Raw genomic sequence first — 18,388 nt, forward strand, 5'->3', positions numbered from 1 at the left:
ACAGCGTGTGTGTGTGTGTACCGAGCAAAGCTTTGAACAAACAAGTTTCCTTGCTGGCGTATTGTCACTGGACACTTCACGTTGACACTTCTAAAAGTCCAGCGCCACAAAGCAGAGTTTACGTTATCTCAGTGCAAAGACAAAAATGCATGCATGTATGTCTTTGTATGTAAACGGGGACGCAGTTTTCAGACTGATACACACGAGGTTCTGAGTCGTTTGGGACGTGTGTATTGTTATATATAGCATGATCTGAAAGGATACCGACAAAACGGGGAGATGCTCAGATATGCTTATTTTAAGGTTTGTATCATTAAATAAGGCCTTGGCATTCCATTTAATCCAACATTACAAAACGGGGACGTCCCCGTTTCGAGGTGTGTCCCCGGTCTGTTGGTACGTATTCACACTGATGTCCCGGTTTCGCGCATTTTACAAACGCAGACACACACACACGAACACTCACACACACTTTTTCGACAAGACATACACAACGATATTATTTATAATTTAGCATTTTCACACACTTTTACCCCATATGAATAACCATGATTGGACACCAATAGCCGGGTATGTTTCTGTGAAGATCCCTCCAGGATTGTATACGTTATACCACTGTATTCGACCATCGTCTCAGTAAAAATATTGTGCATTGACTTTAAATAAACAATTTTATGCAACCAATCATACAAAATGTATGCATTTATGTTTTAAAGAAGTATAGAGGTTGCACATGTTTCATGTGTTTGTATATGATTACCAAGGAATTCAAAATCAAGTTTATAGTAAGGTTTATCATACTCTTTGCAAATATTACTAGTATTACTTGCATATACATACTCTTCTTCAATAAGATTCACTGGATCAATGTTTATGTCACTGATATAGAATGAAGTGTCTGTGTCGGGGATGTCGGGAATGTGGACAATCGTACTTGTCCCATATGGTTCCGCTTCACTTTCCGTTTACTCGGCTACATGAATATCATTCGACAACTCGCCAATACTAGGGATCTATGAAATAAATCAAACAATAAAAACCATTCCATTATCTATTTTTCCTCGCACCAGATAATAATTTATTTTTTATTTTTGTCACATGCATAACAGCAACTTGTGGCCTATGGAAATATAAAAATTAAGGCAGTCGATGACCAAGTGGTTTGATTCATCGCCTTACGAATTCATCCAGCTCAGGTTCGATTCCAATGTCAGACAGGCTGTAACTTTGCATGTGAGAAAACTTGCAATTTGCTTAAGTTAGGTCGATCGTTGTCGCTGGATGTATCCGTGCTCTTTACCCCCCCCCCCCCATACCGCCAATAGCCAAATCAGGGCACTTTTAAATTAAAGATGTCACATCACCATTTATGGATAATCGCCGTAAGTTTGATGAAAAATTAATCAGCTATATTTTTACTTGTTGATATATACAACATGAATACGCCATGAACACAATTTTACTTTGTTTACCTTATTACAAGTGTCCTTAAAATTCCTTGTATCGCCTTATGAAGTTAAAACACTTGCACTTAACTCCAAAACAAGGCGGGTCTACTGGCTTGTCTTGGTCTTCATCTGATACAGCTGTGGTTACAGGAACCTGTTGTAAACGAGTAAGGTATATTTATTAACGCAAAATTTGACTCTAATAAATGCTCATCATGAACAAAATAGTGTTAAGACTTGTCATCACCATTCTATATAAATCGCCGTGAATGTTAAGAGAAATTAATTAACTATAATTTTACTTGTTTATATATACACAACAAAGTTGGGTTCACCGGCTCGTCTTTGTCTTCGCTTAACACCGTCATGGTCATACGTAATAAAAACTATTTCCTATATTTTAGTTGCTTTATATCATACCTGATTAAATTCTCTGCATAGCCTGCATGTAAAACTGATTTTCCCTCTGTTATTTTTAGCCTCTCTGTACGTCAACAAGGGTATTCCTAGAATAAATAATTGTTTATGTCATGATATGGTTCGCAGCATAACCTTCTTCTCATCTCTTGCTATGAGAAGGGATTACTCATAAGTTAAGAAATGTCTTTGCCCAGGGTTAGAGAGAGGGAGAGAGAGAGAGAAGAAGGAGTTCAGGCTTTCTAATAAGGGTCTCACTAATACCCGTATAGATACGGCTACATCTTGGGGAATGTGGTACGGAATCGCTGTAAGGAAAAGACAGAGCTGTTCTGACTCGAGGAACGAACTAAACCTTTGTAAGCCCGCTTCTCTATTTATACAGTTTTTGGTTTCGTTCAGTCCAGTCAGAGCAAGACCGTTGATCTTTCCCAGGGCCATCGTGTGAACCATCTGCGTAACTTTTCCATTATTGATATAATAATTTGTCTGTTCAGCAGCTTCCCCCAAATCTAAATTACTGAGAGTTAGATACGAGCGAAGTGTATTTTATGCTTACAGTTGTTGACATTTAGTTACGAGAAAATGTATTTTATGGATTTCTGCACCTGCTCGTAAAGCGCGATATTTATAAAATAGTATACAGTTATATTACACAAATATAAAATGAATCAGAACAGTCTCCCACCACACGATCTATTCTGGAATATGTCCAGAGTTACAGTGCCAATTTCGACAAAAGCAAAACAAAAAATATATAATTTGTGACCTAATTATTTTCTTATAGAAAAGTCATCGTGTGTCCAAATAACGTAAGCACGAAAGGGCTGGCTAAAAATTGAACGAAGTTTGTATGCGGATACAAGATCAATACGAAGCGAGGTTGGCGTGGTTAGTTCAGAGTTACTGTTTGCTTTGGTGAGCTTACAACCTGTCCCTCTGACATGTAATCGTGGTCGAAGATAACTCGTGACATGAAGGTTATCAATCATTGACGGTCCAATATGAAGGATATAGGCTAAGATGAAGCATATCAACCATTATGCATTGAACTCCTGTTGTAATTTCAAGATGAAGTTTAGTTCGCGCATTGGATTGTGAAATCCATTTATAAACTTGGACAAGGGCAATGGAAAATGTCATGATTGAAACTGAAAATAGCAAATGATCCCAAGTGAGTACATTCGAAACCGTAGTAAACCGATCGGGAGGAGAACTCGAAGTTACAATGGTATACTGGAAGTTAACTATAGATTGGGCTTTTGTCGCTTGTGCAGGTAACAGTGCAGTCGAAAATATTCTAAAACGCCCTATGAGCCAAACCATTGCAATGTGTTAAGAATAGACAAGGAAAACTAATTATATTCATAATATGTAGGGAATCAGACTCAGAATTGCTGTCAATAGCGATTTCACCACGTAACATTGTTTCAGCTTAAGACGAAAATAGTCTTTGATCGCTTTTAGTACGCGCAGCTACTTTCTTAAGACGTAAATCAATTTCCTTATCTGAAGCGAAAAATTGTGACATTTGGTGCTCATAACGTTTGAATTCAGTTAAGGAAATAGTCACGGGATTGTCAAAAGAGGTGTTACCCACGATGGCTGCTAAATGCGTAGAACTGAAAAATTGTTGTAAAAGTGCCAAGTTAATTGGGTGAAGCTGAGTAACTTCTGTCGAATTGTCGGAACAAGTAGTGATGTGTCCGTCATATGTCATAGACGTAGACTGCACAGTGACACGGAATATTCGTAATACAAAAACGACAACCTTTAATAACGCGACGTCGATTTTGACATTCGAGTATTATTTCGTCCATGAGGTAAACTAATATTTGATTTGAGGAGATATCGAGAATATATGGTACTACGCGGTTTGTCATAAAACGGAAGTTACAGGTCTGATGGGTATTATCTTATCATCCAGAAATAGAATATTGACACACTTAGGATGAGACAAGTGTTGAAGTGTATGACGGATAAAATGTCCTTACCGGTACATTGATTTAGGGTTGATAACGCTAGTGTTGTGTAAAATTGATGGTCATCAGATACAAGCATTATATCGGGTAAATCAAGTAATTGTGTAACGTGTGTTTTGATTATACATTAATTGGGACCGGAAATGATTGAATTCGATACGTCTCGAATGGGCGCAGTCGGGACGAAATTGGAATCTGTAGCGCAAGATATAGGTCGCGATCCTTAAGCGTCGTTATAAATGACCCAAACTGATAATAGCAACGTGGATCTTTCGGCGTTATTGAATAACCCGGATAATCGGTAGATATAATGGTCTCGATTTGATTGATTGATTCCGCTAAAACATGAGGTGAAATCAGTATAGCAGGTAACTTGCCTGCTGACACTTCAGCTGTTGCTAATTGTAATTTCTCCAATTCATGCCTAATTTGCTGAGATTCTAGCATTTGAGTGGCAATGACTTCTTCTGATTTCTGATATTTTTGACGTATATTGTCTTCATTTTTAATCATCGCTTTCTCTAATAGGAGAAGCGTTCTCGAGTTTCGACCAATCGCTGTTAACATATTATTAAATCGATTATCGACTTGTGAGATATAGGAGGAAAAGTCACCTACATGTCGAGCAAGAGCACAAAGAATTTTATTAGTCTGTCTCGTCAGCATATTTATGTGACTTGCTAATGTGGCAACCTCTCCCATTGTGGCCAAACCAAATAGGTTTGACCTATTTCACCAATGAAAGGCAAAATTGCCCTTTTTGACACATTTGAAGGTTGAAAAACACCTTCTGGTAATAACTCATTAATTAATGAGATTGTTGTGTTAAACTGTACATTCATTGTAATACGTATACGGCTGAACAATATACTGGTGGGAGAGCCTGGAAGATAACTCCATAATTCAATCTTTGCTCATCCACTGCAGACCCTGGATTCAGAGTTAGGAGAAGCAGCCCTACGACCCAAATCCACATTCCACCCATACCTTAAAGAAAAAGTTAGAGGTTTGAGAGATTTGCCGGCAAGGGAAGAAAAAAGAAAAGGAAGGCATGAGGAATTGACGGTTTGGCGGAAAGGACCAGAATTATCTCTCCAATTACGAAGAAATTCCTTCTGAATTTCGTATTGAATTCAGTGACGAAATATTCGACCTAGTCGTTTGCGACGAGTATTCGATTGTTTGCGTGTTCTGTGAAATTCTTCATTTAATGCCCGAGAGACATTCTCCGTTGGTTGCCAGGATGGCATGGATCCATCGGTCCACTTAACCAAGTAATATTTCTTCCCTGAAATCCATTTGGATTTCAAAAGTTTTTCAACTGAGTACCATTCTGCACTATTGTCAGTAGGTTCGTCACCATTTCTCGCTTGATCATATGGTGCCTGAGTCGACTGAGGGACTGTGTCGGCTGCATTCGGTGTTGGAGTTCGATAATCCCTAGGATCTTTATAATGCGTACGTCTGTTGGCTTGTACAAGTGATTTCATTTCTTTATTGTCGGAACAAAGGTGCAATCTGTGTTATTCGGACCTAATTGAGTAGTGCAATACGGACCCTCCCATCGGGGGGGGGGGGGGGTAAAGCTTTTTGACAACTCTACGGGTATATGAAAGATTTGTAGGTGGACATAATCTCCAACGCGAAAGGACGGTTCCTTCGCTTTCTGATCGAACCTTTGTTTGGTTGTATTTTGCGCTTCGCTGGTGTTTGCTTTAGCTAATTCTTGAACTATTTTTAATTTTTGAATTAACTGATCTATGTATTGTTGTGTTTGATTCTGGACAGTCTCTCAAAATGTAAGAGACACATCTAGAGATAAAGTCATTTCTTTCCCAAAGATTATGTAATAAGGTGAGTAGCCAGTCGAGTTAACTGTTGGGCTCATTCGGAATGCCACCATTATACTGGGCAATAACGACGGCCAATCATCTTGGTGTTTACTACAGTAGGGTCTTAAGGATTGACTAATTGTGCTATTCATACGTTCACAAGCAGCGTTGGTTTGAGGGTGATATGAACTGGTATGGTGACGTGTTACTTGAAATAATTCACAGAGTGCTAGGACAATTTGAGACATAAAATTTCATCCACGATCACTGACAAGTGTTCGCGGTGCATCATTACGTGTGCAGATTTCGTTGTACAAAACACTGGCAATTTCTGTTGCTGTCTGAGAACGCAAGGGAAAGGCTTCACGCCAATGTGACAAACTGTCTGTCATCAATAAGATATACTGGTAACCTTCCTTACTTTTTGGCATGCACAAAATGTCCATGTGCCACCGAGAAAATACATCTTCCGAAGGCAACGGGTGCAATGGGGCCTTTCGAGCATTTGTGTCCCGTTTAATGAGTTGACATTGAGAGCATGATGTAATGTAGTCATACACATTTTGATACATTTTAGGCCAATAGTATTTTTGTTTGATAGCTTGATATGTTCTTTGGACACCTAACTGACAACCACCGGCTTTTGAATTTTTATAAGACAGAAGGACATCGTGTCTCAAGTTTGTTGGTAGAGCAACTTGTTTTATGAGTTGATCTGAGGACGTTTTGTGATTTGCTAGAGGCTGGAAAAAAAACGATGTAAGACACCATTGATAAGTTCATACTGACTTGCTTCATATGGAATAGCTTTTGTGCGACGAGTTTTTTTCTGGTAATATTCCTTGCTCTAAGTAAACATACATGTCCATGGAATCAAGGCACGCGCGTTGATATTGGGCGATATCTGTTAGTTCTGAAGAAGGATCACTGAATGTGCTATCTTTAGTGTGTACTCCAGACAGGATTTGGATATCTTCGTTACTGTAGTATAATGTAATTTCTGTTAATTCTTTTTCTATAGATTGAAGTGTTTTAAACTGTCTTAAGCCACGATATTGCTTTGTGATCTGTAATGGCAGTAAATTTATGATGTGATAGGTAAACATGATATGTTCTGATGCCTTCCAAAACAGCTAAACACTCTTGTTCAGTAATTGACCAATGCTTTTCATTGTTTGTTAAGGCTCTTCCACCATAAGCAATAACATGTTCCTTGTCAACCTCGAGAGAGTTGTTGATGCCTTTCCAATCCGCTTGTTGAGTTCAGCATCGAGCGAGAGGATGTTGGTGATGGTAGAGCCGAGGTTCATGAACTGACTGACTACCTCAAGTTTGTAGCTTTTGACGATGATGCTTGGGGGTCTGCGTCCTGATCCATCACGTTTGTTTTCTTTAGGCAGATGGTCAGCACAAACTCATCGCATGCTTTAGCAAAGCGGTCCATCAGGTGCTGTAGCTCAGCTTTTGTGTGAGTGGCTACAGCAGTATCGTCTGCGAAGAGCATGTCCCTGATGGTTGCTTCACGCACTTTGCTCTTAGCCTTCAGTTGTGCCAGGTTGAACAGTCAGCCGTCTGATCGCATGTGCAGGTAGATCCCTTCTTTGGGCGTCCCAAAGGCGCGCTTGAGCAGGACAGCGAAGAAGATGCCGAAGAACGCTGGGGCAAGGACACAGACCTGCTTCACTCTGCTACGGATGTCGAAGGGGTAGGACGTTAAGCCATCGTACTGCACTGTGCCTTTCATGTCATCGTCGAAAGACTGGATCATGCTTAGCAGCTTAGCAGCTTTGGAGGGCATCCACTCTTCGCCAGGATAGTGAAGAGTCCATCTCTGCTGACCAGATCTAATGCCTTGGCGAGGTCTATAAAGGCCAGGAAGAGGGGTCTGTGTTGTTCTCTGCATTTCTCCTGCAGTTGCTGATGGAGAAGATCATGCCGATTGTGGACCTCTCCCCGCATAACCCGCACTGCGACTCTGGATACACTCTGTCAGCAAGCGTCTGCAGTCTGTTCTGGATGACGCGTGCGAGAAGGGATATGACCCTGTAGATGTTGAAATCATTTATGTCGCCTTTGTTCTTGTACAGGGTTACGATGTTGGCGTCTCTCATGTCCTGAGGCACTGCACCTTCATCCCAGTACTTGCATAGGTGGTCGTGCAGGTGTGTGAGCAGCACTTGATGACTTCTGCTGAGATGCTATCCTTCCCTGGGGCTTTACCTAAGGACAGTTTCTCTAATGCCTTCTTTAGTTCTGCCATGGTAGGTTTCTCGTCCAGTTCGGCCATGAGAGACGGGTTTTCAATGGCGTTGAGGGCGTCGTTGGTCACGTGGTTCTTTCTGGAGTACAGTTCAGAATAGTACTCTGCCCAACGCTCCATCTGCTTGCCCTTGTCGTGGATGGTATCGCCTGCTGAAGACTTCAGTGGTGCTGTCACTTTCTTCGTGGGAGCCATTGCTTTCTTTATGCCATTGTACATGTCTCTGATGTTTCCAATATCTGCTGCTGACTGGATGCTCTGACAGAGCTGAAGCCAGTATTTACTGGCACACTGCCATGCTAATCTCTGCACTTTGCTTCTGGTAGACCTGTATGCCTGTAGTGTCTTCTGACAGGGGGATCACTTGTATTGCAGGGGAGCAATGAGATGATCTTCTATGGCTGGCGTGAGTGTGGTGGAGTTAGCCTCAACCCAGTTGTTGTTCCTTGACTGCTTCTTACCAAAGATCCATATTGTTGTGCTGTACAATGTCTCCCTTTTGCACTGCTGTTGGGAGGTTCTGAATCAAACATCTTGGAGAGGGCATAAGTGAATTCCTCAGCCTTGTCTGGATATGACGTCTTGTTCACATCACTGCGTGGTTTACCCTCTTGCCCCGAGTGGTGTATCTTCTTTGGCTGAAGTATCATTTTGCAGCGCACCAGTGAGTGGTCAGTGTTGTAGTCAGCGCTATGGAAGGTACAGGTAAGAGAAGCACACCCTTCATGGCAGACGGTCTCGCATTGATCAAGTCCAGCTGGTGCCAGTATTTGGACGGGAGATGCCTCGAAGACACTTTGTGCTGTGGCTTTGTCTGAAATAATTAATTGGTGATGATCAACTCATGGTACGAGCATATCTCTAGGAGTCGCTGCCCGTTCTCATTCATCTTCCCAATGCCAAACTTTCTAAGACAGGAAGGTCAAGAGTCATGGTCGCATATATGTTATCAAATATGGTTGATATTGGTGGCAATATTGTATATTACCTTTACAGCGTAAGCATAGTCTTATTAACATGAAACTTTATGTATATATTTAAAAGTGTACTTACCAGTGTTACATTTGCAATATTGTCAAAACCTACACACGTCACAAGCAATCACATGCTGTCATGGCATAACTTCCCGAGCACAATGAATACTGTGAACATACGCAGTTATACGGATTGATTATCCTTTTTATAAGTTGTAATAAATTAATATGGAGAACAGATTATGGTGAAACAAGATGAAACAATAACTACCAAAAACTTAATTGTATGTCATTGAGATACATTTTACACAGCAGGTAATTTAGGAAAACAATGCTGAAATTAAAATAAATAGGTTGTAATAACATTAGCATACAGATAAATCCCAAAGCACATGTGTCATGGAATTGTGTATGAGTTATATCAATATGTATACATGGTCAAAAACGTACTCGAGTTTCGTTGCCACATACAATGTTACCTGAGGGTGGTACATTTTTTCGGCTTTAGTTATTTCGAAATACTGAGCAAAACTCAGACCATGCTGCACATACGAATTGTCTGCAGTGGGAAAACCTAAGTACGTAGCTGCACATATCTGTCACAACTTGAATCAGTGATCATCAGTAAAAACTTTGCCGTTTATATAGGTATTACATTTTGTAATTATCTTATTATTTGTTGCTGCTCTTGCGCATATACATTATGGGAGTAGATGTTTTCTTGTCCTATAGGGTCAGTCCGAGTGGATTCGGTCTTGTGATTTTCGGCTATGGTTGAGTTGGCTTTAATCATTTTGGTCTTTTGTGATTACAAATACCAGTGTATTATTGTCACAGTAGTTATGTATTCAGGCCATACCAGTGTAGTCATATTACAGTAATTATGTATTCAGGTACCAGTGTAGTCACATCACATTAGTTATGTAATCAGGTACCAGTATATTCACAACACAACAGTTATATATTCAGATAGCATTGTAGTCACATCACGCTAGTTATGTCTTCAGGTACCACTGTAATCATGTCACAGTAGTTATGTATTCAGGTACCAGTGTAGTCATGTCACAGTAGTTATGTATTCAGTACATACCAGCGTAGTCACATTACAGTAGTTATGTCTTAAGGTACCAGTGTAGTCATGTCACTGTAGTTATGTATTCAGTATATACCAGCATAGTCACATCACAGTAGTTATGTATTCAGGTATCAGTGTAGTTATGTCACAGTAGTTATGTATTCAGGTACCAGTGTAGTCATGTCACAGTAGTTATGTATTCAGGTACCAGCATAGTCACATCACAGTAGTTATGTATTCAGGTACCAGTGTAGTCATGTCACAGTAGTTATTTATTCAGGTACCAGCATAGTCACATCACAGTAGTTATGTATTCAGGTACCAGCATAGTCACATCACAGTAGTTATGTATTCAGGTACCAGTGTAGTCATGTCACAGTAGTTATGTATTCAGGTACCAGTGTAGTCATGTCACAGTAGTCATGTATTCAGTACATACCAGTGTAGTCACATCACAGTAGTTAAGTATTCAGGTACCAGTGTAGTCATGTCACAGTAGTTAGGTATTCAGATACCAGTGTAGTTATGTCACAGTAGTTATGTATTCAGGTACCAGTGTAGTCATTCACAGTAGTTATGTATTCAGTACATACCGGTGTAGTCATGTCACAGTATTTATGTTTTCAGGTACCAGTGTAGTCATATCACAGTAGTTATGTATTCAGGTACCAGTCTAGTCATGTCACAGTAGTTATGTATTCAGGCCATACCAAGGTGGATCCATCTATATTATGGAAGAGCAACTTCCACTTTAAAATGACATGTTTTTAAGGGTTCATTTCAAAACTATAGGTGAATACTGACATAGATTAGCAGACATTTCCTGGAGACCTGTTGATTGTCTTTCATAAAGGCAAGGATGTCAAACTTTCACAGACTCAATATATTTTATATGATCTGCGAAATCACTTTTTTTATGGGATGCAAAATTTGTATGGATTTCATAGTTGGTAAAAACTGAGTTTAACGACCCAGTGAACAAGGAGTCTTGTGTAAGCAATTCTGTCCTTTTTTCTGTGTAAGCAATGCTGTCCTTTTTTCTGTATAAGCAATGCTGTCCTTTTTTCTGTATAAGCAATGCTGTCCTTTTTTCTTAGGAAGTAATACTGTCCTTCCTTCTGTGGAAGTAGTGCTGTCGCTTCCTTCTGTGGAAGTAGTGCTGTCCCTTCTTTCTGTGGACGTAGTGCTGTCCCTTCCTTTCTGTGGAAGTAGTGCTGTCCCTTCCTATCTGTGGAAGTAGTGCTGTCCCTTAGTTCCAATACTGTCCCTTAGTTCTGTAGAAGCATTACTGTCCCTTCCTTCTGTGGAAGCAGTACTGTCCCTTCCTTCTATGGAAGCAATATTGTCCCTTCCTTCTGTGGTAGCAGTACTGTCCCTTAGTTTTGCGGAAACAGTACTGTCCCTTCCTTCTGAAGAAGCAATATTGTCCGTTCCTTTGTCCATGAATACATAATCTGATGAAATGCCATCTTGTTGCAAAACCATTAGAATAAATGAATTCACAACACGCCAGACAAGAAATTTCTCACATCCTAAACATATGACCATGTTCGTCAGAAAACATTCATATTTACTAACTGGAGGTTTGATGAATTTTTGTAGGCTGTTGTCACACATTCATTCTGTAAACAGCAGTTGCAGTCAGTCCTGCATACCCTTACCTCCCCCAGCCAGATGCAGTTAATTTGGTCTCTAATTCAAGCTTGAAAGTTATTAAACAGCTATGGAATTAAAAATCTTACACAACCCTTTCTTTTTATTTTCAGCAAAGTGAGTACTGCTGACATTAATGTTATTTCACTCAGATGGACCAGTGACATTGTAGTGTGAAGTTGGACAATTCCTTTCGAACAGACCATTAAAGACGTAGGGGTCAATGAGTTTACTGTTAAATTAAAACTTTATACTCTATTTTTACTGTGCATTAGCAAAAAGCAATAGTTATGAGTGTGCATTTTAATTTGTGATGCGATTATTTCACTAATAATCTTTCCTATTCCTTTATGAAAATAACTTCAATGTTAAGAATTTCTCTATACCCATGAAACTGAATTATCCATGATAATGATGCTGTAAATGTCTACCAGTATATGAATGTTAATGTCTACTGTCTACCAGTATATTAATGCTAATGTCTACCAGTATATGAATATCAATGTCTACCAGTATTTGAATGTTAATGTCTACCAGTATATAAATGTTAATGTCTACCAGTACACAAAAGTCAATGTCTACCAGTACATGAATATTAATGTCTACCAGTATATGAATGTTAATGTCTACCAGTATATGAATGTTAATGTCTACCAGTATATGAATGTTAATGTCTACCAGTACATGAATGTTAATGTCTACCAGTATATGAATGTTAATGTCTACCAGTATATGAATGTTAATGTCTACTAGTACATGAATGTTAATGTCTACCAGTACATGAATGTTAATGTCTACCAGTATATGAATGTTAATGTCTACCAGTACATGAATATTAATGTCTACCAGTATATGAATGTTAATGTCTACCAGTATATGAATGTTAATGTCTACCAGTACATGAATATTAATGTCTACCAGTATATGAATGTTAATGTCTACCAGTACATGAATGTTAATGTCTACCAGTACATGAATGTTAATGTCTACCAGTACATGAATGTTAATGTCTACCAGTACATGGATGTTAATGTCTACCAGTACATGAATGTTAATGTCTACCAGTACAAGAATGTTAATGTCTACCAGTATATGAATGTTACTGTCTACCAGTATATGAATGTTAATGTCTACCAGTACATGAATGTTAATGTCTACCAGTACATGAATGTTAATGTCTACCAATACATGGATGTCAATGTCTACCAGTACATGAATATTAATGTCTACCAGTATATGAATGTTAATGTCTACCAGTACATGAATGTTAATGTCTACCAGTACATGAATATTAATGTCTACCAGTACATGAATGTTAATGTCTACCAGTATATGAATATTAATGTCTACCAGTGTATGAATGTTAATGTCTACCAGTATATGAATGTTAATGTCTACCAGTACATGAATGTTAATGTCTACTAGTATATGAATGTTAATGTCTACCAGTATATGAATGTTAATGTCTACCAGTACATGAATGTTAATGTCTACTAGTATATGAATGTTAATGTCTACCAGTATATGAATGTTAATGTCTACCAGTATATGAATGTTAATGTCTACCAGAACATGAATATTAATGTCTACCAGTATATGAATGTTAATGTCTACCAGTATATGAATGTTAATGTCTACCAGTATATGAATGTTAATGTCTACCAGTGTATGAATGTTAATGTCTACCAGTGTATGAATGTTAATGTCTACCAGTATATGAATGTTAATGTCTACCAGTATATGAATGTTAATGTCTACCAGTATATGAATGATTTAAAGATTGTGACTTTCTATGAATGAATATGTTAATGTCTACCAGTGTATGAATGTTAGTGTCTACCAGTATATGAATGTTAATGTCTACCAGTACAAGAATGTTAATGTCTACCAGTATATGAATGTTACTGTCTACCAGTATATGAATGTTAATGTCTACCAGTACATGAATGTTAATGTCTACCAGTACATGAATGTTAATGTCTACCAATACATGAATGTTAATGTCTACCAGTACATGGATGTTAATGTCTACCAGTATATGAATGTTAATGTCTACCAGTACATGAATGTTAATGTCTACCAGTACATGGATGTTAATGTCTACCAGTACATGAATGTTAATGTCTACCAGTACAAGAATGTTAATGTCTACCAGTATATGAATGTTACTGTCTACCAGTATATGAATGTTAATGTCTACCAGTACATGAATGTTAATGTCTACCAGTACATGAATGTTAATGTCTACCAGTACATGAATGTTAATGTCTACCAATACATGGATGTCAATGTCTACCAGTACATGAATATTAATGTCTACCAGTATATGAATGTTAATGTCTACCAGTACATGAATGTTAATGTCTACCAGTACATGAATATTAATGTCTACCAGTACATGAATGTTAATGTCTACCAGTACATGAATATTAATGTCTACCAGTGTATGAATGTTAATGTCTACCAGTACATGAATGTTAATGTCTACCAGTACGTGAATGTTAATGTCTACTAGTATATGAATGTTAATGTCTACCAGTATATGAATGTTAATGTCTACCAGTATATGAATGTTAATGTCTACCAGTACATGAATGTTAATGTCTACTAGTATATGAATGTTGATGTCTACCAGTATATGAATGTTAATGTCTACCAGTATATGAATGTTAATGTCTACCAGAACATGAATATTAATGTCTACCAGTATATGAATGTTAATGTCTACCAGTATATGAATGTTAATGTCTACCAGTATATGAATGTTAATGTCTACCAGTGTATGAATGTTAATGTCTACCAGTGTATGAATGTTAATGTCTACCAGTATATGAATGTTAATGTCTACCAGTATATGAATGTTAATGTCTACCAGTATATGAATGATTTAAAGATTGTGACTTTCTATGAATGAATATGTTAATGTCTACCAGTGTATGAATGTTAGTGTCTACCAGTATATGAATGTTAATGTCTACCAGTACAAGAATGTTAATGTCTACCAGTATATGAATGTTACTGTCTACCAGTATATGAATGTTAATGTCTACCAGCACATGAATGTTAATGTCTACCAGTACATGAATGTTAATGTCTACCAATACATGAATGTTAATGTCTACCAGTACATGGATGTTAATGTCTACCAGTATATGAATGTTAATGTCTACCAGTACATGAATGTTAATGTCTACCAGTATATGAATGTTAATGTCTACCAGTACATGAATGTTAATGTCTACCAGTACATGAATATTAATGTCTACCAGTATATGAATGTTAATGTCTACCAGTGTATGAATGTTAATGTCTACCAGTGTATGAATGTTAATGTCTACCAGTATATGAATGTTAATGTCTACCAGTATATGAATGATTTAAAGATTGTGACTTTCTATGAATGAATATGTTAATGTCTACCAGTGTATGAATGTTAGTGTCTACCAGTACAATAATGTTAATGTCTACCAGTATATGAATGTTAATGTCTACCAGTATATGAATGTCAATGTCTACCAGTATATGGATGTTAATGTCTACCAGTATATGAATGTTAATGTCTACCAGTACATGAATGCGAATGTCTACCAGTATATGAATGTTAATGTCTACCAGTACATGAATGTTAATGTCTACCAGTACAAGAATGTTAATGTCTACCAATACATGAATGTTAATGTCTACCAGTACATGGGTGTTAATGTCTACCAGTATATGAATGTTAATGTCTACCAGTACATGAATGTTAATGTCTACCAGTATATGAATGGTAATGTCTACCAGTACATGGATGTTAATGTCTACCAGTACATGAATGTTAATGTCTACCAGTACAAGAATGTTAATGTCTACCAATACATGAATGTTAATGTCTACCAGTACAAAAATGTTAATGTCTACCAGTACATGAATGTTAATGTCTACCAATACATGAATGTTAATGTCTACCAGTACATGGATGTTAATGTCTACCAGTATATGAATGTTAATGTCTACCAGTACATGAATGTTAATGTCTACCAGTACATAGATGTTAATGTCTACCAGTACATGAATGTTAATGTCTACCAGTACAAGAATGTTAATGTCTACCAGTATATGAATGTTACTGTCTACCAGTATATGAATGTTAATGTCTACCAGTACATGAATGTTAATGTCTACCAGTACATGAATGTTAATGTCTACCAATACATGGATGTCAATGTCTACCAGTACATGAATATTAATGTCTACCAGTATATGAATGTTAATGTCTACCAGTACATGAATGTTAATGTCTACCAGTACATGAATATTAATGTCTACCAGTACATGAATGTTAATGTCTACCAGTACATGAATATTAATGTCTACCAGTGTATGAATGTTAATGTCTACCAGTACATGAATGTTAATGTCTACCAGTACATGAATGTTAATGTCTACTAGTATATGAATGTTAATGTCTACCAGTATATGAATGTTAATGTCTACCAGTATATGAATGTTAATGTCTACCAGTACATGAATGTTAATGTCTACTAGTATATGAATGTTAATGTCTACCAGTATATGAATGTTAATGTCTACCAGTATATGAATGTTAATGTCTACCAGAACATGAATATTAATGTCTACCAGTATATGAATGTTAATGTCTACCAGTATATGAATGTTAATGTCTACCAGTGTATGAATGTTAATGTCTACCAGTGTATGAATGTTAATGTCTACCAGTATATGAATGTTAATGTCTACCAGTATATGAATGTTAATGTCTACCAGTATATGAATGATTTAAAGATTGTGACTTTCTATGAATGAATATGTTAATGTCTACCAGTGTATGAATGTTAGTGTCTACCAGTATATGAATGTTAATGTCTACCAGTACAAGAATGTTAATGTCTACCAGTATATGAATGTTACTGTCTACCAGTATATGAATGTTAATGTCTACCAGCACATGAATGTTAATGTCTACCAGTACATGAATGTTAATGTCTAGCAATACATGAATGTTAATGTCTACCAGTACATGGATGTTAATGTCTACCAGTATATGAATGTTAATGTCTACCAGTACATGAATGTTAATGTCTACCAGTATATGAATGTTAATGTCTACCAGTACATGAATGTTAATGTCTACCAGTACATGAATATTAATGTCTACCAGTATATGAATGTTAATGTCTACCAGTGTATGAATGTTAATGTCTACCAGTATATGAATGTTAATGTCTACCAGTATATGAATGATTTAAAGATTGTGACTTTCTATGAATGAATATGTTAATGTCTACCAGTGTATGAATGTTAGTGTCTACCAGTACAATAATGTTAATGTCTACCAGTATATGAATGTTAATGTCTACCAGTATATGAATGTCAATGTCTACCAGTATATGGATGTTAATGTCTACCAGTATATGAATGTTAATGTCTACCAGTACATGAATGCGAATGTCTACCAGTATATGAATGTTAATGTCTACCAGTACATGAATGTTAATGTCTACCAGTACAAGAATGTTAATGTCTACCAATACATGAATGTTAATGTCTACCAGTACATGGGTGTTAATGTCTACCAGTATATGAATGTTAATGTCTACCAGTACATGAATGTTAATGTCTACCAGTATATGAATGGTAATGTCTACCAGTACATGGATGTTAATGTCTACCAGTACATGAATGTTAATGTCTACCAGTACAAGAATGTTAATGTCTACCAATACATGAATGTTAATGTCTACCAGTACAAAAATGTTAATGTCTACCAGTACATGAATGTTAATGTCTACCAGTACAAGAATGTTAATGTCTACCAATACATGAATGTTAATGTCTACCAGTATATGAATGTTAATGTCTACCAGTACATGAATATTAATGTCTACCAGTACATGAATGTTAATGTCTACCAGTACATGAATGTTAATGTCTACCAGTATATGAATGTTACTGTCTACCACTACATGAATTATTTAAAAATTGTGTCTTTCTATGAATGAATATGTTAGGAAAAGGTAAATTTATGTCTCAAATTTCTAAAGGATTAATGCCCAACTGTTTATTAAATGACACATTTGGTAAAAGTACAAATAATACTAATATTAGTTTACCAAAACCATGCAGTATACCATCCAATGAATTTTTCGTCTTCCAAAGCCCAAAAACTATTGTATAAAATAGTTTGACCTTTTTGGGACCAATCATTTGGAACTCTGTGTGTGTGTTGTGAGAGAGAGAGAAAGCAAAGCTTGTAATCATGCAAGTTCATGTACACAATACTTTGTGCGCTGAATACATAATCGGTTACTTTGTATACACTAATGCTAATACTTTTTTGTTTATGGTACTTGTCTCCCTTTCTTACATGATACTTGTCTCCCTTTTCTGTATACCCTACTTGTCTCCCAGTTGCAATTGCTTTGCTCGGGTATAAATAATTAAGGGCCACTAGTTGGATTAGTCTGTGTACTTATCATTTTTCATCCTTACAAAATAAAACTATTATTTTATTATTAAACTTAGCTGAGACAGGGAAATAATTATGTGGTATATGGAATTGGTAGACGTTACATTATACTGTTTATAAAATCCACAAGGCAATTTCACACCTACTGCAGCGAACATCTCACACAAGGCAATTTCAGACCTATCTTATGTACATCAGATGATTCCACACCTATTGCAGTGTACATCTTACATATACAAGGCCATTTTACACCTGTTGCAGTGGACATGTTATGTATA

The sequence above is a fragment of the Sinohyriopsis cumingii genome, chromosome 9 (genome assembly GCF_028554795.1).
Source record: "Sinohyriopsis cumingii isolate HCF-2022 chromosome 9, ASM2855479v2, whole genome shotgun sequence".
Lineage (NCBI taxonomy): Eukaryota > Metazoa > Mollusca > Bivalvia > Unionida > Unionidae > Sinohyriopsis > Sinohyriopsis cumingii.